Here is a 22,848-nt window from a genome sequence, read left to right as displayed (position 1 = left end):
GGATCACTATAGAAAGTTAAATGTCAGGCTATATCAACAAGTCCTCTGTTGCAGCTTACCCATGACCATTCAGCTTCATCCTGGCTCAAGTTACAGCAACATCTACTTTTCTGAACTTGTGAAACTCTGAGGTCTCGGAGGACCAGTCTGATGCATCAGGATTCCAGGAAGTAGAAAACAGGGAAGAGCAAAGGCAACTACAGAATTCAGCTTCTGTTACAACTTACGGACACTACAGCCTGAGGAGGGATGCAAGCACAGACTATAAAAACCCCTAATGATCTGGAACCCTGGGGAAGGTGTGCAGCTGCATTCTGTGGCTACATCTAGACTGGCATGATTTTCTGCAAATGTTTTTAACTGAAAAGTTTTCCGTTAAAAGCATTTGCGGAAAAGAGCATCTAGATTGACATGGACACTTTTCCACAAAAGCACTTTTTGCAGAAAAGCATCTGTTCCAATCAAGACGCGGTTTTGCGCAAAAAAGCCCCGATCGCCATTTTTGCGCAAAACAAATCTGAGCTGTCCACACTGGCCCTTTTGTGCAAAAGCTTTTGCGCAAAAGGACTTTTGCCCGAACGGGAGCAGCATAGTATTTCTGCAAGAAGCACTGATTTCTTACATGAGATCGTCCGTGTTCTTGTGGAAATTCAAGCGACCAGTGTAGACAGCTGGCAAGTTTTTCCGCAAAAGCAAGTGCTTTTGCGGAAAAACTTGCCAGTCTAGACACAGCCTGTAGCAATAGTCCCTTGTGCATTGTATTCATATTCAATTTTAGACATAGCGAGTTAGAGTAATTGAGCTTGGAGGTGACATTTAGATGGATTACTGTGGCCAGGTCCTCATCCAAGAGTAAAGGATGAAGCTCCCCAGTAAGCCAGAGGTGAAAGAAGGCATATTTGGAAACGTATGCCATCTGGCCATTCGGGCTTAGTGACGAGTCAAACAGGAGGACCCTGAAGCATCGCACCACTTAGATTAATACCTTTGATGGATGATAGCGACAAACTCTTGGCCAGCTCTTCAAAGTATTTCTCATTTCCAGCCAGCATTACTTAAATCTTGCCTGGGTTCATCTTGAGCCAGTCACTCTTAATCTGAGAACTAATTTCCTGTAGACATTTTTGATCAGGACAGAGATATGACAGCAGACTCTTTTAAAGTGTTCTGGTACTTCCAATTACAACCCTGTAGGAAACCACAAAGCTCTGGATGAAAAACAAACAACCGCTGTCTTCCTCACAATTCACCAAACATTTGGATCAAATTCCTTTGGTACAAATTCATTGTGAGTGAGTAAGAACTGACTTGACTCGACACACTTTGTCTAAGCCAGTTTATTCATAGCTGGTTTTGGTATAGGTTACAAAGTGATTCACTTTTAAGTCATACCCCTGCCAATGCTTGGGATACATTCCCTTCCATATTCACTATGCACAAAAATAAACCCTAACTGAATAAAGAGTCCTTTTAAAATCAGTCACACATCAGCCCTCCATCTTCCAGATCTTTTCAAGGCATCAATATCACCAGTTAGAAGAGCAGCTCAGTCAAAGAGTTTTCAGAATGTTTGTTATTCTGAAGAGATAAAATAGAAGCTCCCTAAATCCTTATTTGAGAATAAAAATTGTGAAGATTTCCTACAAAATCAGTAAACTAGACTGAGAATTGAAGTGTGATTTACACATGCAGGAATAAGGACCCACAAAGGTGCATGTAGCACCATGAGCAATGGCTTTATTGATGACAATCTAGAAGTGAAAGTCAGAATGATTTCTGAATAATAGTGATGCCCACGGGTTTAACTCTGAAAGGACTTTTTATCTAGAGACAGTCTCAAGTTTCCAAGTTCTGCAGGAGGAAAATTGCAGCCACATGAGGATACAAAACTACTCAAGATAATCAAGTCCAAATCTGATTATGAAGCATTGTGAAGATCTCTCAAGAAGGGTGACTGTGCAATGAAATAGCAGATGAAATTCAATGTTAATAAATGCAAAAAAATGCACATTGGGAAACAATCCCAACTACATATATGAAATGATGGGGACCAAATTAGCTGTTACCATGAAAGCCTGACTCAGTCCTGGCTCTCACTGGGTTCAGGAGCTACACCCACTGCAGCTCAGCAGTTTAAATGCAGTAGGAACCAGGCTGCCTGCCCGGCTCTTGCTACCTTTAAACTGCAGAGCTAAAGTGGGGGTAACTCCCGGAGGCTTCCTCCCTTATACACTAATCAGATAGTCGATAGAAAATCTATCAACTACATAATTAGCTATTTACTCGCTTCCTAACATCCTCACTTCAACCTAGCCCCAGTCTAGTCTGCCTAGTCACACTTCCTGCACTGTGCCAGTTCTACTCCACTTTCAGCCTGGTCATCTCACACATCCAGTAGCCTCCTAATTCTGGGTCTAAAACTGGAGATAGGATCCAATAGAAAGGGTTGTGGGAATGTTGAGAGTGCTGGTGGAGGAGAGATGGAACCAATTAGATTATCCCATCTCTCAACTGCCCATAAACACTTTTCTCATGGCATAGCACACCCCTTATCAACTCCTGAGCAAGTTTTTTTTAGGAACTCACCAGTTTCCAAAAAGTTAAACACCAGAGTATAAACCAGCATCCTATGGCTTAAAGATGATCTTTTACATTACATACAAATACAATGGTGTGTGTGCATATAACAATACTAGTACATACACATGAGGAAATGCTGGGATGGGAATGGCAGGGAAGGAGGCTTCCCGGGAACTTTTATTACAATTCCAATGGATGACAGAGATAATGAATAAGTGCTAAGGGAAACTAAACATAAAATAAACACTTATATGAACAGAAGAAAGATTTTGATCTGCTTGGATACAAGCCCTGAAACATAAGCTAGACAAATAGAGCATAGGAAACATAAAACAGGATTTTATTGAGGGAGATATTGAAGCTCCTTTGTTGTTTACAGCAAAATACTCTGAGTTGCCATCTTTCTCCTGGGATTTTAACTCACAAAGTCGTTTACTGGAGGAGATGAGAGGGGAAAATCTTAGTTTGGGAAGGAGGGATGACTCCAACTGAGAAAGATGATACACTTATAGATAAGCCATAGCTTTTCACCTCAAGCAAACTATTCATTTATGTTCCAACTAGCAGACTTACCTGGCGTTGCCTAGATCTGGCCCAGAGGGATGGAGGGAGGGTACACATGTCTCTTACCCGCACTCTGTGGGCTGGCTTTGTTTTACTAATTAGCTCTTGTATCTACTTGCTCATTTCAGTACAATTTATCCTCATCCATATTAAGAACTATTTTTGGTGGTCTGGACAAATATTTACAAAATTGGAGGGATTAGTGCAGATAAATTCTTTAGTCACCTCTCTGCCTGTACAGAACTGGGCTAAACAGTGACATTTTAAACATGCTCAAATGACAGATTTCCTCATGAAGTTTACAGAACCATCGCACCTTCCTTTAAAAAAAATAAATAAATAAAATAAAATGCACTGGTAAAGGATGCTGGATTTACTTCCCTGGAGACCTCTATTTAACCGCACAACAGGTACAACATGGCCTCCCTGTTGTCTGGCCTGAATATCTGAGCACTCTCTTGAAAAGATTTACTTCAAGCAGCGAAATAGATTCAGTCCTAGTGTTTTCTCTGATGAAACTCACAACTAGCATGCCAATTGACAGTGGCTTCAGTGTTGTGGAGCTCTGCCTGCTAAAGGACTAAACCAAGTGGGCACAGATTAAGATGATTTTTCCCATATCAATTTTTAAGATACTGTATACAGGCAGTCCCTATTCATACTTTTAAAAAGGATGGGCAAAACAGCAAAATCCAGAGACAAATGGCACCAATGAGACACCAGCATTAATCACTCTAGTTGAGAAGCTAAGTTCAAACTTCTAGCCACTCCACTTTTCATACGTAAACAGTCACCAACTGCTGTATAATTCTCCACACAAATTCAAGTTCCTTTGTTGCGCTACATACTTGGGCTGCTATTCAAAAACCCCATTACACTCAAGACCAACTAGATGCCTACCTCTATTGATTGCAAGGGCTGTTGCCTTCCATCACATTTAAAAAAAACTGTTATTTTGAGTGAGACAATGTGGTAAGGATTGTTTATATTCTTATCTCACTTATCGGCTCAGTAAGCCCGATTCATTCAGTACTGTGAAGGTCTCCTGCAATAGCCTTTACATTCATTCTTCTGCAGAAAGCCCCCCAAATGGATAATTATTTTAGTATAACTACCACTTTGGCTACACTATTGTGATAACAAAGGCTACCTTCCTGAGTATTTCTTTATAGGAAAAATCTGTCTCACTTTTCAGGGAACCTTCCTCACACCCAAGATTTGTGGCCTATCTGAATTTCTTTCTTAAGAGCTTAAAGGATGCAAGAAACCCTCAACCTGCAAGCAAATATATTGTATGCATTATATATAACCCTACAGAAGCTAGAAAATGATGAAGGTATTTCTCTTGTATTCCATTTAACCATTAGATGAATCAGACACAGTGATTCAATAGTTTTAAATCACTTTTGTGTGTCTGTTGGTCAATTTTTGTTCTTTATCTCAATTTTATCATGAGACTTTTATCTGAAAATTCCTAAGAACTTTACATTGTTATTCTACCAGCTTTAGAGTTAGGTAGAATGTTGCGCTCACTCACACCTCCAGTATCCCTCCCTGCTTCAAAATAAATAAATAAAATGCAAATAAAATAAAAAGTTGGGATTTTTCAGATTTTCATTTAAAACTTAAAACCTGAATCTGCTGGGGTTTTCAAAAATTCTCTTCATCAACCCAACAACATTCACAAAAAATCTAATACGCAGAAAAATAGCTTACTGTGTAAAAATTGTATCAGTGGAATATTTTCAATCAGCTGTCATGATTCCAATGCTTAAAATGTGCCAGTCATCCTGCAAAAGGTCTGATATTATATGTTGGTCCTGAGTTGGAGGACAATTAAGCATTAGTATTTACGTCTACCGCTATTTACTCTTAACTCTACGCATACACTTAAGTATGGTCTTAAAGTGGTATGCTTTTCTAAACTGAGGCCTGGGAGACTTACCTGATCAACCACACAGTTAACTCATCTGAAGAAGTGGGTTTTGCCTCCAAAAGCTCATGATACTATGTATATATATTTATTATTCTCTAAGGTTCTGCAGGACCACTCATTTTTTTTAAGTTTTTTTTTTTTAATTAGCAGACAGACACACTGTACCACATGATAAACTCAGAATCAACAATATATTTGCTCAGACTATTTTGTGATTACTTACAAGAAAGCACACAATGAAAATTAGAATCAGTTTGAAAAAAGTTTTGCCACGGTATATTCTTATCAAATTTTACCTATAACAAACAGTTCAAATTTCTCTAGTTGAAATACAAACCATGGTAAGTAATTCTTAGAAAATAAAGCCCACTCATGGAGCAATCCTTACTCTCCAGTCACATGTTTTTAAGATTGATCAACATAAAACACTTGCTAGTATTAATATGCTATTTTAGGTAAAACAATGGTAATTTATGAATAATAGCATCATGCAAAGGATATAAAAGCAAATATTTTCCAACAGTAGCTAAAATAAAAACTTAAGTCCATATGCAACAAAAAAACACTACCAGCAATAAAAACCCCGTTTAGTACAGTGAAAGAACAGTTCCTCCAGCAATAGCTTCCAATGGAGTGCTCACAAATTCAAGACCTCTACTTGGGTCCTGCCCAGGGATCCTCTAGGCAGAAGCCACATGCTATCCCTCTCCCAACAACTGTGCTCCTTTTTTTCCTGGGCCACATGCCCCGTCACCCTAACACCTTCCCAGCAGTTTGCATCAGGGCTCATGCTGAAGTCCTCAGACTGGAGCTCCCTATTGCTCCCCTGACCATGCCCAGCAGTTCTCTGTCTAAGTACATGTTGGCAACTAGTACTTTTCCCTTGCACTCCAGACAGTCCTCTGCTCTCCTGAGCAACCCTTTATATATGGGCTCTTCCCTGATTGGAGGGTTCTGCGCAGGCTCCCTCTAGCTTTTAACTCCTCTCTTCTTGAGTGGGCAACCATACCACTACAGTCAGAACTTAATTTGTCCCAGTGTTTGCCAGAAGTGAGTCCTGGCAGCTTTATGCTTGGCACTTCATAGCCCTAGCACCTCTGGGCTTGCTACATCAGTTATAAATGTAAAAAAAAAATTGTTTGAGCACAGTCACCTCTTGGTTACAAATTAAGCACTTCGTTTGGTTGATCATTCTCAACTAAGATGGTTAATTATCCAAGACGTAATAACCAGATAAATTCAACAGGAATTGGTAGGCTGAAAATCCTTACAATTATGGCTCTCAGAAGCTATTTCATGTTATTAGGTCTCCTATTTAAGTTTTCATTTCCCTGCATCACATGGCCTAGATTCAGAAATGAATCACCACCATCAGTTATCAACTATTTTAATTTCAGATTTCTGAGCTTCAAATGATTAAGGAAATCACAGACCATCTATCAGCAAAATAAAGAAAAGGTCCTCAGACATTTGCCCTCATAAAACCAATAAATCATGCCAATGAAAAGTGGCACAAAACCAAAACAATATAAAGCACTTTCACAGACATTATGTAATCCATACTTCGGTTTCTGTTCCTTCACACCGCAGTAATTAGAGGTTGGTTTTGTTTTTGGCCAGAGGAGTGGAACAGCTGTTTACAAACCCTTGTACCACATTCAGCTGAACATTATCAAGAGTGGGACTCATGGTGTAAAAAAGGCACCAAACTCTTCAGTTAGTACATCCAGACCCAGAGGAAGACAGTAAAATTGGAGGGCAAGAAGATCTCTGCTGTGTTTACAGTGCTACTTTTACTAATTGTAGAAGATAATCACAGGAAGAAAGATGCCAGAGTACTTGACGAACTGGGTGATTGCTGGATATTCAACTCAGGATACATGATTACATCAATGTCAGAACAGTTGTACATGTTTTAAATGCATAGGATTAATGAAGAAATCTGTTAGTTTGATACTATTATTTTTGTTTGTATAATCTTGGCTGTATTTACTGTAATGATAAGATCAAGCTTAGATTTATGAGGAATCTTAATTAAGTCTTAAATTGTCAGCATATAAACATTTGTTTAAAAAATCTGAGCAGCTTTATTACATTGCAGTGCCATTTTTCTAAATGAGGGCAGCTCAGGGTACATGCATCTACAACTGTCTACATTTATATATCTATGTAATATTGTCAATATTACCACTGTCAAAACAGATTGAATCCACTCACTACTCCATCAATAAAAAGGTATTATAATGTTGTATAATCAAAGTTTAATGGGTTACAGCTGCATTCCAGTTCTCATCTTCATCTATACCACATACAGAAAACAAACAATTCTAGGTGTTTAATACAGAAAGAAAAAACCACAACAGAGAAATGGGTTTGTAGATACTTCCTCTGCCAATCAAAGCCTGCAGTAAATACAAGAAGTATTCTCATGGAAAGGCAACATTAACAAAATATATAAAATATGTCTAGCTTTTAAAACAGTATGTTAGTAGGATTCTGTAACAAGGATGGCGAAGTTCCCAGTTTACGAAGTCACTAAAGAAAGAAATCTGGGCTGCCCATAAAAACTTCTGAAGCCTTGATTTTTTCCAGTGGGTCCCAAAGAACAAAGCACCCCAAACAAGACCAAAGTGCAGATGGAGCTAGAAAAATGGTGCAATGATTTGCTCATAATTGTCTCTGATATCCTGCCTTTGATATTCTGACTCTCTCTCACCATGGTGTCCTGAAACATCTCCATGGTTCTGCTCATTCACAAACTACATCAGCAGAAGTGTGTAGGAGGAAGACTAGAGTAATGGCTGCATAAACTCCTTTCTGGAACGATCTCCCCAAAGCACCAAGATTTTCTACGGAACTCTGCCCACCACAGTTACAAAATCCTAGCTCCCAGAGCTGTTCCACACAGTGACCAGCTAATCAATTCATACTGAAATCCCAGAATCAGTGACTTAAGTACTTACTACCAGTGACACAGAAGGGACTATGTCAGAACCAAGAATACATTAAATTCACTTTTTGCATTCAGGACACTAAAAGAGTTAATATTCCTATCCTTTTAGTTAAGGTATCAGAACTCATAGCAAACCATGGAAAAAGCAGATTTAACATAACCAGTATTCTGAATGTCAAAAACAAGAACAAACAATATTTGGAAAACCATCTCTCCAAGAAGTTTATATACCAAAAATCAACAAACACATAAGCTCAATTTTTAAAATGCTTCTTTTCAGATAATTTTAAAGATTAATTTCTTAACTTTGATTCTGCCCCCTTGTGAGTATGTATTATGTCAGTCTGTTGTTCACTGTATGAACTGGCATTGATAACTTCTGTCATTTTTTAGTGTTTTACTTTGTAATATTAACACTCTTAATTTTAGTTTTTGACCTGACATTCCCCACACTTTAAAAATAGTATAATGAAGAAAAAAGAATTCCTATTATACTCTACAAAATGTTGTGGCTGAGAACAATGTTATGTGCAATGTTATTAATGAAACAAAAGCTCTGGCTTGATTCCAGTCACATTTCCCTATACCATCATATAGATTATAGGAGGAGTCCTTGAAACCTAACTTCATTCCTCTCACATTTTCCTTAATTGTAGAAATGCACAGCACTACTCACAAACGCTCCTAAACTACTCAAGAATGCACCGAGCCTACAGCATGTTGATAGACTGTACCTCAGTGACTAATGTAGAGAGCTCTTTAAAAAAAAGTGATAATTTTTATGGAAAAATGTGAATTTCCACCTTTCATCCTGGAAACAGCTTCAATTCTTTAGATGCAAACCTTTCCAGAAAAAGAAAAAAAAATGGACTAAAACCTTTTGTATTTCAGCAAGATACATACAAATGGCAAAGCTACATGTAAACAAGAATGACCCCTTTCACTGGAAATATTTGTACAACCTTGGCTATGTCTAGACTGCAGGGTTAAATTGGAAAAAGATTTTTTCTTTTTCCAATTTATTTTCAAAAGAGGCTTTTCCAAAATTTGGCACATCTACACAGTGCCAAATATTAGAAAAATTGCTCTTTTGACACACCCCTTATGCCTCGTAGAATGAGGTCTATAGGGATGGGGAAAGAGTGAGTACACTTTTCAAAAAAAATTTTTGAAAAAGCGTACACATTCCTTGGATGTGGCATTGCTTTTCTGGGATAACAGAGGTATCCCAAAAAAGCAATGCAGTCTAGATGTAGCCTATGAATAATCATTCAGGATAAGCTCCATACGTGATTTAAATCATGCTGCTAGGGCTATGTTGGTGACTAGTTCACAGTTTAAAATAAAATATATAAAGATACATTGGAACCATCTATTAATTATTAATTATTATTATTATTTTATTTTACATCAATTTAGAAACACTTTTCACTTTCAAACCTACACATTAAACCTACGTATGAGAAAGCTAAGCTATAAAAGTATCCCTTTGAGGCTAGCCTTGATTTAGCAGACATTCTTTAGAACAAAGAACATTATAGCCTTGTTAGATTTACCTCAGATTTTAGGTTTCCAGGAGGCAACCTACAAGCAGATTTTAACTAGACTGCAACGTGCAATTGTATTTGGGCCTAAGGTACACACACATGAATCGACAATCACTACGGATACAAACTGTGTGCCAAATCTATAATTAATGACACAAAAGCAGAAACCATAAGAAATAAAGATGTTAACATGGGCTTTTGAAGGGATCTTTGTCAAAATGTCTTGATTTTTTGGTAACTCTTGGCTATTATATTATTTTTGTTACTGTTTCCTTGTGATATTGTAACCATTTTTTCCTGTTCCAATTTATGAAGATGCAAAGTTGTGGTCTCCATCTCCACCCCCATGGGAATAATTTAATTTGAAAAGGAAATAACACAGTACCTATAAATGTTTATTCTTGGGTCAATTAATGTTCTGTTCAAAACTCTTTAAAATAGTAAAAAAAAGTGAAATAAGTGCTGGTGAAGCTGTCATACACTGAGCTCTAGAAATTAAAGTCTCCATTCAAAGTCCATTGAAATCACTGGAAAGACTTTCACTGACTTCAAAGACCTTTGGATCAGGAGATTGTGGAATACTCAATTATATGCCTCAAACCAGACCTTCAATGACAATTTTTAGAGGGTGAAGAAAGCCATTCGGTCCTCCAATGCTCTGCTGAGATTCCCAGTCAGTGCACTGATTAATTCCAACTCTATTGATATTTTTGTATGAAAGCAGAGCAAGAACAATCAATTCATTGCACAGAGGCCAAACAGATGATAATTACTTTCAGTGGCTGTCAACATGTGCTGGACTCAAAGCTTTCCCTTAAATGTGAAATGTCCTATATCCTGTTTCAATCCATAAATACAGCTATACAGTACTCTTGGGGGAATTCTGTGCATAAACAGCATTCATGTCCAGCAAAGTATTTTTTTTCTCTGCAGAAAAATCTCTGCTGAAGAGGTGATGCAGTTATGCCTTTTGACAAGAGGCTGCTGTGGTGCCAAAACAGAGAGCAGCCACTCCCAGGCAGCAGCCCCACTTGTGGATAAGGAAGAGACGAATCTGTATACTTCACAGCTCTTGGAGCCAGGTCAGGAGGCGTAGGATATGGACAGCCTGGGACACATGGGGCTGCTGGGGCATGTCACAGACTGGGACTGAGTAGGGTTAGGGTGAGCAGACCAGAGTGGGGGCTGAATGGGGATGCAGGAACATATAGGCATAAGGGTGGCTGAATGAAGGTGCAGAAACACATGGGGAAGGGATGTACAGACAGTTGGGGATAGAGGGTACAGGGACACTTGGAGATAGGGGGGTTCAGACATGTGGGGATAGGGCAGAGAGATGGGGGACTAAGAGAGGGTACAGGACACATGGGGATGAGGGAGGGGTAGTGGCTGGGTAGGAGCACAGGGAAACAGACTTGGGCCACATGGGGGCAGATCCAGACATTTCTGATGGAATAAGAGAAACTAGGGGTCAGCGAGGGTGCGCATATGTGAGGCTCTGCAACTACCACTGCCCTCCAAGTTCACATCTAAGCTCCTTCCCAGCAATTACTTCCCTCTCCCGTAGCTCCTCCTTTATCCAGTTCCCTTGCACTCCTCCTAAGGGCTGAGGGAAATACACTTCTGTGCTGTAATTTAAATAAATTATTACTCAAAGTTCTGTATTAATATGCCTAGTAAGGAATCATTTTGTCAAAACCCATTTCCTGAATCTTTCTTGTGGTCTATATTGTTACACAGATGTATTTGTTGACAAGAATTTTGTAATAAATTACCAACATAACTGAAACTGATGGGGTTATGTTGGGTTATTTTGACAAATAAAATATGCAGAATTTTAAAATATTATGCCCAGAGATTTTTATTTTTTTTTGTCACAGAACTTCCCCAGGAGCAGTACAGCCAGTAGTCCTAGCTCTTTCTTCAAACCTGACAGAAAGCCCAAACAGAAAGCAAGCTCAAAGAGATCAAAGGAAGCACTGAATTTTTAAAATATCTCTTAGGCTGTGTCTAGATTACATCCCTCGTTCGACAAAGGGATGTAAATTAGGCACTTTGAAATTGCAAATGAAGCCTGGATTTGAATTTACTGGGCTTCATTTGCATAATCATGTAATGGGGCATTCGAAAAAGCATTATTTCGAAAGTAAAACCGTGGTCTAGACACGGTTCTTTCAAAAAGGGAAGACTTTTTAGAAAGATCCTGTAAACCTAAAAAAAAAAAAAAACCTCATTTTTTGAGGTTTACAGGATCTTTCCAAAAAGCCTTCCCTTTTCAAAAGAACTGCGTCTAGACCAAGGTTTTACTTTTGAAATAGCACTTTTTTGAAAGAGCACCATTACGTGATTATGTAAATGAAGCACGGGAAATTTGCTATTTCGAAGTGCCTAATTTACGTCCCTCTGTTGAAAGAGGAATGTAATCTAGACACTGCCTTAGCGTATTTCTTTGAGTTAGAACTTTAAGATCTAGGGAACTAAGAGCTCAGTCAGAATCAAACAATAAATAGACAAAGAGTATTCCTCACCACTGCAGGATGGAATGGGCCTTTTATGGACAGAATGGCTCCAGCTTGTCTGTACCTCATTAACTCTGAGGGGGCCTGATGGAGGACAAGTGTCTCCTATAATTACAGCAGGAAGACACAGGAAAGAGGGGGCAGCTCTGGAAGCTGTGACAAAGATTTGAGCCAGGGAAAGCTGGGACTCAGCTCTGAGAAGGAGGGATGGGTGACTCCCTATCTATGGAAGACAGAGACACACACACTGAAGGGGGCATGATGAGCCAATGTGTAACCACTGGACAAAATAAATTGAGCCCCAAGAAAGACAGGTTTCAATTACTTTTGGATTGGAGGCGTGGATATTGTTTAAGAAACACCTGCTGTTGGGGAACAGAGACAAGGTACTGCAAAGTGACCTCTGGCCATGATGGTCATTTTACATTCACAATAAATGTCTCTGTTCTGATTGATGTTTTCTCTTTGTAAAACAAAAGTCTGAGAAGATTGATAAGCCATAAATAAGTAATAATATAATTATCCCTCTGGTTTCCAAGGCAACAATCCAATTCCTGAGTGAGTGGAAAACGAGAAGCAGATCACGAGGTAATCTGACTACTGCCTCAAAACAACAGGGGGGCTAATGGGATTATTGTTAATATAATTAGAGATCATCCATAACCAAAGCCACATTATTTGGATTGAAGAGGTGATAGTGGTCGAGAGGTTCATGTTCAAATGCTCTGACCTGGATCTGAATCTTCCCCTACACTTTTGGTTCTGGGTCACATTTGAAATGGGAAAAGGGTTTCTTAAAGGGCTCACAGTTCAAATGAATGAGATGTCTTACCAGACTAGCACATTAGATTGTGACACCATCAAATACACATCTAAACTTGATCCATAGTTCTGATTAGACCTTAAACCTGAATTTCAGTCTAAATGTAACCTGGGTCTAACCAATATTGTCTTTTTGGTATAATTCTCTTATGTTGGCCCTAATCCAAAAAAGCTATTAAGAAGATGTATAATTTTAAGGGATTAGTCCAGTGTTTAAGATTAGGTAGATACTTAAGTGTATTGCTGGATTGGCATCATTAAGATAAATGTAATTAATGTAAAATACAGGTTTTGTGGCTCAGGCTGCCTCTGTCTCTTACAGAGAAGATACTTAAAAGCTAGCTAAAATGAGCACAACTGGCAGCCTTTGATTTCCTGTGAGAGAGAGTTTGTGTGAGGAAGAAAGTGAGAAGGGAAGGTGTGCTTAGAGTTTAAATAGTTTTGGGACATTACAGAACCAAGACTCTCCTTGATTTTTTTTCCTTCCTGCAAATAGTGCAAGTAAAATTTGATGGGGGTAGATCAATACTAAGTGACAGTGAACAATAGATTTCCCTTGACAAAATATGAAACGATCTATCATATATTCCATCCCAAATTCAAAGAGGTGAATTAAACCGCAAGCTAACGATTTTGAAAAGAAAAGAACTGAGGGCCAACTTCCTTGCTGCAGGGGAATTTAGCCAAGAGTCTTAAAAAACTTCCTATTGAGTCTGTTCCATCAGGCTCTGTTACACTTTGTAAAGTCTTAGGTACTTTGCTCTGTACTCACATGACAGAAATTTCCCTAACATAAAAACTGGATGCAGAGGGCAACATTCTAGCCCTCCTGAAGTAAACGACACTATAGTAGAACTTCAGAGTTATGGACACCTCAGCAATGGAGGTTATTTGTAACTTTGAATAAAAGGTTATGGTTCTTTCAAAGTTTGCAACTGAACATTGACTTCGTACCACTTTGAAACTTTACTATGTAGAAGAAAAATTCTGCTTTTCTTTTATCTTTTTAGTAGGTTACATTTAACATGGTACTGTACTGTATTTGCTCCCCCTCCCCTTTATTTTTGCTGCTGCCTGATTGTATACTTCTGGTTCTGAATGCAGTGTGTGGTTGGTCAGATTGTAACTCTGATGTTTTTTGGTCTGAGGCTCTACTATATTCTCTTTGCTTTATTGAGGCAGGGTTGTGCTGTAAATTCCTCTTTTGCTCATATAGTCCTGTGCCTCTGTCTAAAGAGCGTGCACGCAAAAGAATAGTGACACTCTCCTTTCTTCATGAACTAGGCTAGTTGAAGAATGTTACAAGCCAGAAAATTCGATGAAGTTCCAGCAAGTTATTTGATTACATGAAATAAAATTCAGGCTGGATAACAAGTCACAAATGTACAGTCAGCCTTCAGGAGAACTCTTCTTCCTTTGCTCTAAAAAGACAAGCATCTAGCACTGTAGCAAAGTTGATAAACATTCACAATGGTGCACTACAATGAAACCTGTTCATATATCTTACCTCCGAAGATCAGTCACAAATCTTAGGGTATATCTACATTGCAATCAGACACCTGTGGCTGGCCTGTGCCAGATGAGTTGGGCCCACATTGTGTGGGTTAAAGAGCTGTTTATTTGCAGTGTAGATTTTAGGGTTTGGACTGGAGCCCAAGGCAGTAGAGTCCCAGAGCTCAGACTGTCCAGAAGTCTACACTACTGTTAAACAGCACTGTAGCTTGAGGCCTGGGAGCCTGATTCAGCTGGCATGGGTCAGCTGCTAGGTTTTCTTTTCAGTGTAGACCTATCCCTATTGGCCACAACATTTCTTCCTGATATTTAATTCCACTGTGGAAAGTAAGGATATGTAGAAACATGTTCCTAGCCACATGTTGACCCAGCCAAATGCTGCAGTCATATGGTACAATTGCTGCCTGTGAAAAGCAGTCAAAAGCAGAGCTCCATACAGGCAAGAAACTGATCCACAGGTTGCTAGACAATAGGGTGGCTAAGGTCTTCAAATGCAAAGAGCTGAGTGAAAGCTGGATGAAAGCCAACTTTGAAAATGATACATGTAAGAGTAGCAGGAATAAAAAGAGTAATTTTCTGGATGCAGAGAAGGCTGTCAGAGTTCACTCTTTTAGAGGAAGGAGCTACTTACCACCATGCTTCTTGCATTTTGCAGGAGCTAACCAAGTGTCCCTTCTTCCCAACACAGCTTATTCCAGACTCAAACCACAAAGAAAGTTTAAAAGATGTTGGATGGGACAACGATTTCATAGGGCCTTCACTTCACGTACTGTTTACATTATCTTTTTAGTCAGCAAGAGATTGATTTTTGATGCAGAGACAGTTGCAGCTAAGAGACGAACTAAACATCATAGAAATTTGTGGCAGCTGCCAACCTGGTGTCTGTCACAGCCACCTGGAACTTAATGATAATGGAAGGGAGAAATCAGAATCTAGTAGTGTCTTATATGTGGCTAAGACTGATTTTGAAGTTTGAGTCCCATCCACTGATTTGTAATAAGAATGCTCTAACATTTCTTTCTTTTGAATTAGCTCACCGAGAAAGCAAAAATTTTGATACAGGTTTCTCATCTGAAGTGAGGAAAATGCCTGGATCCAGAGAGCTTCCAAATAGAATCTCTACAAATTTGTAATACTAAATAAATTCCTTTTACACTGAAGTTTCATGGAGAAGTATTGGAAAAGGGTGAATTGCATATATCCCACAGAGAAGCTGGAATTTCAGTTCTTCTCTAACAAGGATAAAATACATGGAATCTTAAACTTAATCAAATTACTTTTTTATTCGGGAATTACTTTAAATTATAGTTTAAAGTACCGGCATAGAGACTAGAAGTATTAATTCCAAATTTAATGCATGGAAATCAATATCAGGAGATCAGTGTAAGGGAATCAATATACATGGATTTTTTTAAATCTTTTACTGTGTAGCTAAAGATTAAATTAATAAGGCATGCATTGTATGACAGTTTCATTTCATGCAGGAAAAGCATTTCATTGCTCTGAACTAGGGGACATGGAGGACTTTGTTCCCACGGGACCTAGGCCCCCACCCTCTGGCCCCTGATTGGAACTGGAAATTTGGCTAGCTGTTCTTCTGTCATGACAAAGGGACAGAGCAAGAAAATCCAAATGGTGTTTCAATCCTTCGCGCTAAGTCACACCACCATGTACTCACTCCAGCTCTCCCTTAGTGATTCCTGCTCTTGACCAAGGGTTGACTGGGTTAAATCTGAATGTGCCAGATCACAATGCTGTTCATTCACATTTGGCTTGGACTCTCCTCTGTTAACATGAACTAATGGGACCACAAGTTCACTTTAATTCTGAATGAAACTGTTCCCACAGGGTTTGAATGCAGTTTAATTAATCCACTTTAAATTTCACACCTTTAATTTTCCTGTAGACAAGCCTTAAGACCTCAAAATAGGGTTTATGTGGGACTTAAGTAATGTCTGGACACGGACTCTGCTAAAGGGCAATTTTTGTGCTCCATGTAAAGGATTCCTTTACAATGGAAAAGTAAGAAGTTTAAATATATAGAGATGTGGTAACTGACAACATTCGTGACCAGCGTCCTGAGAAACATGGGCAAAATAATTCACTCCTTGAGAAAAGTGTTGGCGGTAGAGTAAATTACCCCCTCACTTCAACTGGTGGAGTTAAAGAGCCACACCCAGAGTAAGATGGCATGGCACATTAGACTGAGCTATAGTGATTTACACCAGCTGAACACTTGGCCCAATAACCTTCAAACGAACAAGTCAGCGAAGTGTTTGCACATTTGTCACTCTTCACCAATTATTATTCCAGAACTCTTTTTTAAATGGCCAGATATACTATAATTCACTTTTATGGAAAAAAGTCGGATCATTTATTAGCCAACATTAATATTAGCAGATGATGAGTGGACACATTATTACAGGCCAGCCACATCTTCTTACTTAGGGGTGTGTGCAGGGAAATGATATCAGTTTTATTTTTAGTAGCTCAACTGTTGTTAAAAAGCCACATGACTGAGCAATGTTTTCTTTAGTTTGCTATTAAAAGATGTTAGGAGCATTAACAGTGACCTAGTTGGAGGAACAATTTTTGGACTTGGAAGAGAGTTTACGAAGCACGGAAGGTTTGTTCACTTGACTTCTCTACTTGAGTCTTGAAAGAGCATCACAGGATCTCTAGATTTTCTTAAAATCTCTCTCTATAAAATATTCTGGAAGAGCATATTGTGAATTATATTGGAATATTTAAAAATAGAATGACATTTATCGTGATAAAAAAGATAGATATCTTGCCCATAAATTTTGCCAATACTTGATTCTAAGGGTGTGTCTACACAGCAGGGCTTAACTCAAAACTGAGCTATGCAAATTGAGCTACGTAAATTGCGTAGCTTATTTCGAAATAGCTTATTCTGAAATTGAGAGCATCTACACTGCACTTATTTCGAAATAGAGCACTCTTCCTCCAACTTCCCTTACTCCTCGTACAATGAGGGTTATAGGCGTTGGAGTAAACAGTCCTCCAGCTTGACAGTATTTCAACATTATTTCTAAATAACTGCTTGCTGTGTAGACACGGACTAAGTTATTTCAAAATAATGCTTGTTATTTTGAAATAATGTTGCTATGTAGACATACTGTAAGACATTGCTTTGATTGCTAATTTGGCAAACAGCTCAAATGAACCAAAATTAAACATTAAGAAAATACAATATTATCTATTTTCTTTAAAATGCAGAGATAAATGGAATTCATTTGCAAAGGAGAAAAAAGTCATTATTAATACAAAGCATAACATTACTCTAAAATTTTCTGCACAAAAGTTATTACCTGGAAAACTACTCAGGTTTTTCATTTAAGAAGAAAAATATTTTAATAGTAATATCATACAGTAGTATTTTACTAGTGTAAAACAGAAGCAGAACATTTTCTTTGTATGAAGCAGAATGAATGTTTCCCGTTAATGTATCCAGAAAGGAAGAAAAGCAGGTGGAATTGGTATTGTTTATACAGAAAGGGTAGCTGTTGGTGAAGCAAGGAGTACAGTTTTTAAATATGGGTTCCTAAATCCTGTATCCATAGTTAGATGGCTAATTTAGAAGCCTAATCTTCAAAATTGCTATTCTCATTAAAATCAACATGAGCTTGTAGGTACTAAACACCTTTGAAAATCAGACCATTTGTTTAGGCAGCTAAATATGTACTTAGGAGTCCAAAATTAGGAATCCATTTTGGAAAGGATCAATAACTGCAAGACACCCGCCCCCCGCTATAAAACCTAGAGGTTAATACTCTTAGGTGGAGTCTCCATGGGTCTGGAAGAGCGTGTCAAGGCAGGGAAAGAGCATAGGCAAAGAGCTTGGGCTATATGCAGCATGCTCCCCTCTACAACTAAGGACTACGGAGTTGAAGGCAGGTCTGAGCAGCATGAACTGAAATTAATGCTATACATGGTGCCATTATTATTAATTATTGTAGTTTGTACTACAGGACCGTCCAGAAGTCCCAAACATGATTAAATCCCATGGTGGAGGACATCATAGATACAAATACTGAGAAAGAGTCCTTGCCTGAAGAGTGTACAGTTGAAGTAGACAAGAAGGATAATAAGGGTTATTATACCGGTTTTGTAGATGGAAAAACTGGGCAATAGGGAAATTAAATCATTTGTCCCGGGTCACATATGAACTCTGTGGCAGAGCTGGCAAAGATGTCTGGTGGCCAAGAGTCTAAATCATTAGCCACAAGCGGATCCTTCTTCTCTACACATCATCATCCCTGGCTGACAAACCATTGGCAGCAGGACTCAGGAGTTCATGCGGACAGAAATAGAAAATAGGTCACATGCTTGGACATTCACATTGTGGTTGGAGCTACTAACCTGAGAAAGAGAAAAGCTTAGAAATATCAAATGCTCATTAACATTTAACTTTTTTGGTTACTTGTATAACTGATTAAGAATCCTTCCTCCTCGATTAGGAAGTTGCATGCCATGTTTTAGCTCAGAGGATATTTTTAAGGTAGCATGTGTCATCTTTGGACACAGCTGTTAATACTGGAAAAATGGCAACTCATGACTTATTACTTACAAGAAATAATCATAGACTCATCTGAATCTTTCAAATATGAAACTTATGAAGGCTCTTGGTAAATTTCACCTCACATCTGCAACCAGCACATGACTGGGTAATCAAAACATTTAAAGCTTTATTCTCAGTGGTTGATGAGCTCTCTAATTACCAACCAGCAGCAGCAGGGAAAAAGTCCTTGAGAAGCAATCATTGTTTGATGACATGAACAGGCTGCTACTACTAGTTGGAATGAAGGAAGAAACACGATAATTCAAAAATCTTTAATTTTCTGTGTTTTTTCCCCCTTTTTAAATCTGACTACACAGAATTCTATTCTTCCAGACAGGCATCTGCACTATACCATTACCACAGATTGATTAGCTGCTGCACACAAGGAAGATTATATCCTGCAGATTATGTAACATCTGAAGATGATTTGGTTACGTACAAAGAGTTTGTAGGAAAGCAGGGACAGAAAAAGCACTTTGTAGATCTATATTACCAAGTGAAAATTCAGTAGCAAAGGTATACTGGAAAATTGCATCAGCTAATATAAAATATTGTAGTTCAGCTGACTTCAGAGAAGCTGTGACAATTTACATCAGCTGATGATCTACCTCAGTGTGTTTGGGAGCCTGGTTGGTGTAACCATCCAGACTTTTACAGCTGCTGTTGATTTATTGGGCCAATTTATGGACTCATTTTATATAATTAAAGTGAACTTCCTTCAGTGTAGCTATGTTAAAGGATGCAATGGCAAAAGTCTCAGTTAAAAGGCATGCATGATCAGAAAGGTGACTGCATAAAAAAGGCATGTCCTTATTTGACAGATCTTCTCTCCACGTGTATATTCTCCATAATTGCTTGTTCACTATCTTTTATGCCTATTAGTACTTGCTGAGCTCATACAGTAAAAATGATCTAGATGCTCTGTTTTGCACCTTATCAATAGAATTATTACATTTCAGCTGTATAGTCTTTGCTTTGAGGTGTATAATTCTATAGAATTACTGTGCTGACAAAAAGAACACAGCTTGACTTTCAGATCCCAGGATTTGCACAACTAATAGAAAGACCATCCCTTTAATTAGAAACCAGTGAACTGAGAACTAGCATGTAGAATAATCACGAGATACATGTACAATGACTTTCACATGGAATATCCAGCCGGCAAGAGACAGCTGCAGTCACATTGTGATGTATTATATCTTCATAATCAATAAGAAGAATGGATGGACACCCTGGTTCTTTTTATATGCACACTGATTAATTCAAAAGTTTAATTTCAAACAGCTTCAGAGGGGTAGTCAAGTTAGTCTGTAACTAGAAAAACTTAAACAACCAATAGTCTAGCAGCACCTTAAAGACTAACAAAATATGTAAATGGTATCACATGAGCTTCAGTCATCTGAAGAAGTGGGTTGTGACCATGAAAGCTCATTATACCATCTTCCCGTTTTGTTAGTCTTTAAGGTGCTGCTAGACTATTCATTGTTTAAGTTTTTTAATGTCAAACAGTACATATTCCAACAGACCTAACTCTAGATTAGAGGATATCAAGCTATGATTATTTGGAGCTTGTAACCTAGTAAGTGGTTATTTGTTTTTGTACTGTACACCACTAAATAAAACAATTCTCCCCCTCTCCCCCCCGCAGCCACATAATGTATCAGATTGGCCTGTATATGTGAACCTCCTTCAGAGCAAAGACCTAACCATGCCCCAGTGACAAAGATCCCAGACACTGTGCTTGGTTGTCTGTTCATATATATTTGACCACTGCTGGATGGTGTGTCAGACCTGTAAACATATCACCTTCTAATGACTGCCCACCAACAGAGGATAGAAGCCCTCCCACTACTACAGAAGTGAGTGTGTTCATAGAATCATAGGACTGGAAGGGACCTCGAGAGGTCATCGAGTCCAGCCCCCCGCCCTCAAGGCAGGACCAAGCTCCGTCTACACCATCCCTGACAGATGTCTATCTAACCTGTTCTTAAATATCTCCAGAGAGGGAGATTCCACCACCTCCCTTGGCAATTTATTCCAATATTTGACCACCCTGACAGTTAGGAATTTTTTCCTAATGTCCAATCTAAACCTCCCCTGCTGCACTTTAAGCCCATTACTCCTTGTCCTGTCCTCAGAAACCAAGAGGAACAAATTTTCTCCTTCCTCCTTGTGACACCCTTTTAGATATTTGAAAACCGCTATCATGTCCCCCCCTTAATCTTCTTTTTTCCAAACTAAACAAGCCCAGTTCATGAAGCCTGGCTTCATAGGTCATGTTCTCTAGACCTTTAATCATTCTTGTCGCTCTTCTCTGTACCCTTTCCAATTTCTCCACATCTTTCTTGAAATGTGGCGCCCAGAACTGGACACAGTACTCCAGCTGAGCCTAACTAGTGCAGAGTAGAGCGGCAGAATGACTTCACGAGTTTTGCTTACAACACACCTGTTGATACAACCTAGAATCATATTTGCTTTCTTTGCAGCAGCATCACACTGTTGAGTCATATTCAACTTGTGGTCCACTATGACCCCATAGTGTTGTATGGTTATATATCAGCTTAGCAGGAGATTAGTCAAAAAATCCCCTACCTAATTTATGCTTGATACAGATTTGTTTTCCTTCTCAATTACAATATATATAACACACGGATTCATGTACTGGCTCGCAGGGAATTTCATCAAACAGAGCTAGTTGGTATTAAGGACTGGTAAAGATAAGCCATGCCCATAATGCACCAACTGTAAACTATGCACTAGATACTGTTAAGTAGCTACGGCAGAGGTCCTCAAATTGTGTTCTATGGGCCACTACCTGATGTGCCATAGAGAGATGACCTATCTCTGGGTATAAATAAACTACACCCCTTTTTTGATAAATTAAACGTATCAAAAATGCAAATGAAGTGGGGATTTAAATATCCCGTGCTTCATTTGCATAATGGCAGCCGCCGCTTTTTTCCAAAACGGGGCTTTTCAGAAAAAAACGGCAGTTTAGACAGGGCATTTTTGACAGAAATGCCCCGTTTCTAAAGATCCTGTACTCCTCACTGTTGAAAATGCCCCCTCTAAACTGCCGGGGGGGTTTCAAAAAGCCCCATTTTGGGAAAAAAGTGGCTGCCGCCATTATGCAAATGAAGCATGGGATATTTAAATCCCTGCTCCATGTGCACTTTCGACGTGTCTAATTTACATCCCTCTGCCGACAGAGGAGTGTAGTTTAGACACACCCTCTGAGCCTGAAGGAAGAACAAGCAGGTGAATTGGAAAAGGGATGGAGCAGGATATTAAGCAAAGGCTGGCTCTAGCTGGCACTGTGGACATGTGAGAGGTATGTTTCTGAGCCTACTGGTTTAGGTAGTTTGGCAGGTTATGAGGCTAGAGTCCTTCCCATAATGCAAAAATCCTGTCTCCCAATGTTTTCACTTTGAAAATCTAGTCAATGTACAAGAGAAAGGTACAGGCTGGACCATCCTCATCTGCCACCATCAGGACCTGACCTGTCTCGAACAAGGGGATTTACCAGGTGTGGTCCCTCCCAATATGGCCCATTCTGAACTCCTGTCCCCTGCTTGGGCTCCAGCCTGGCACTGCTGCTGCCTACCCGGCTGTGTCTCCCCAGGTTGGAGCTCCCTAGCTGCTGCTGCCAGACCCTAAGCTCCAGGGCCAGAGCTCCACAGCCATGGCTTGACCCTGATCTTTGTCGCTTGCGCTGGCACTCCCTGGCTGTGGCCAGGCCCTAAGCTCTATGGCCACTGCTGACCCCTGCTACCTCCTGGTCACAGGGGGCAGAACTTTCTGCTGTGCTGCCCACTCCTCCCTGCTAAGCCACT

The 22,848-nt window shown here is 39.2% G+C and overlaps 1 protein-coding gene across 2 annotated transcripts in view; it reads right to left on the bottom strand.

Annotated features, from left to right (window-relative positions):
• Window positions 1-22,848, bottom strand: part of PIK3C2G (phosphatidylinositol-4-phosphate 3-kinase catalytic subunit type 2 gamma) — a 383,327-nt gene that overhangs the window by 149,926 nt on the left and 210,553 nt on the right. The gene's annotated exons all lie outside the window — the stretch shown is intronic.

This window comes from Pelodiscus sinensis, chromosome 1 (genome assembly GCF_049634645.1).
Source record: "Pelodiscus sinensis isolate JC-2024 chromosome 1, ASM4963464v1, whole genome shotgun sequence".
Lineage (NCBI taxonomy): Eukaryota > Metazoa > Chordata > Testudines > Trionychidae > Pelodiscus > Pelodiscus sinensis.
Note: the sequence above shows the minus strand (reverse complement) of the source record. Positions and strands in the feature narration are given on the sequence as shown.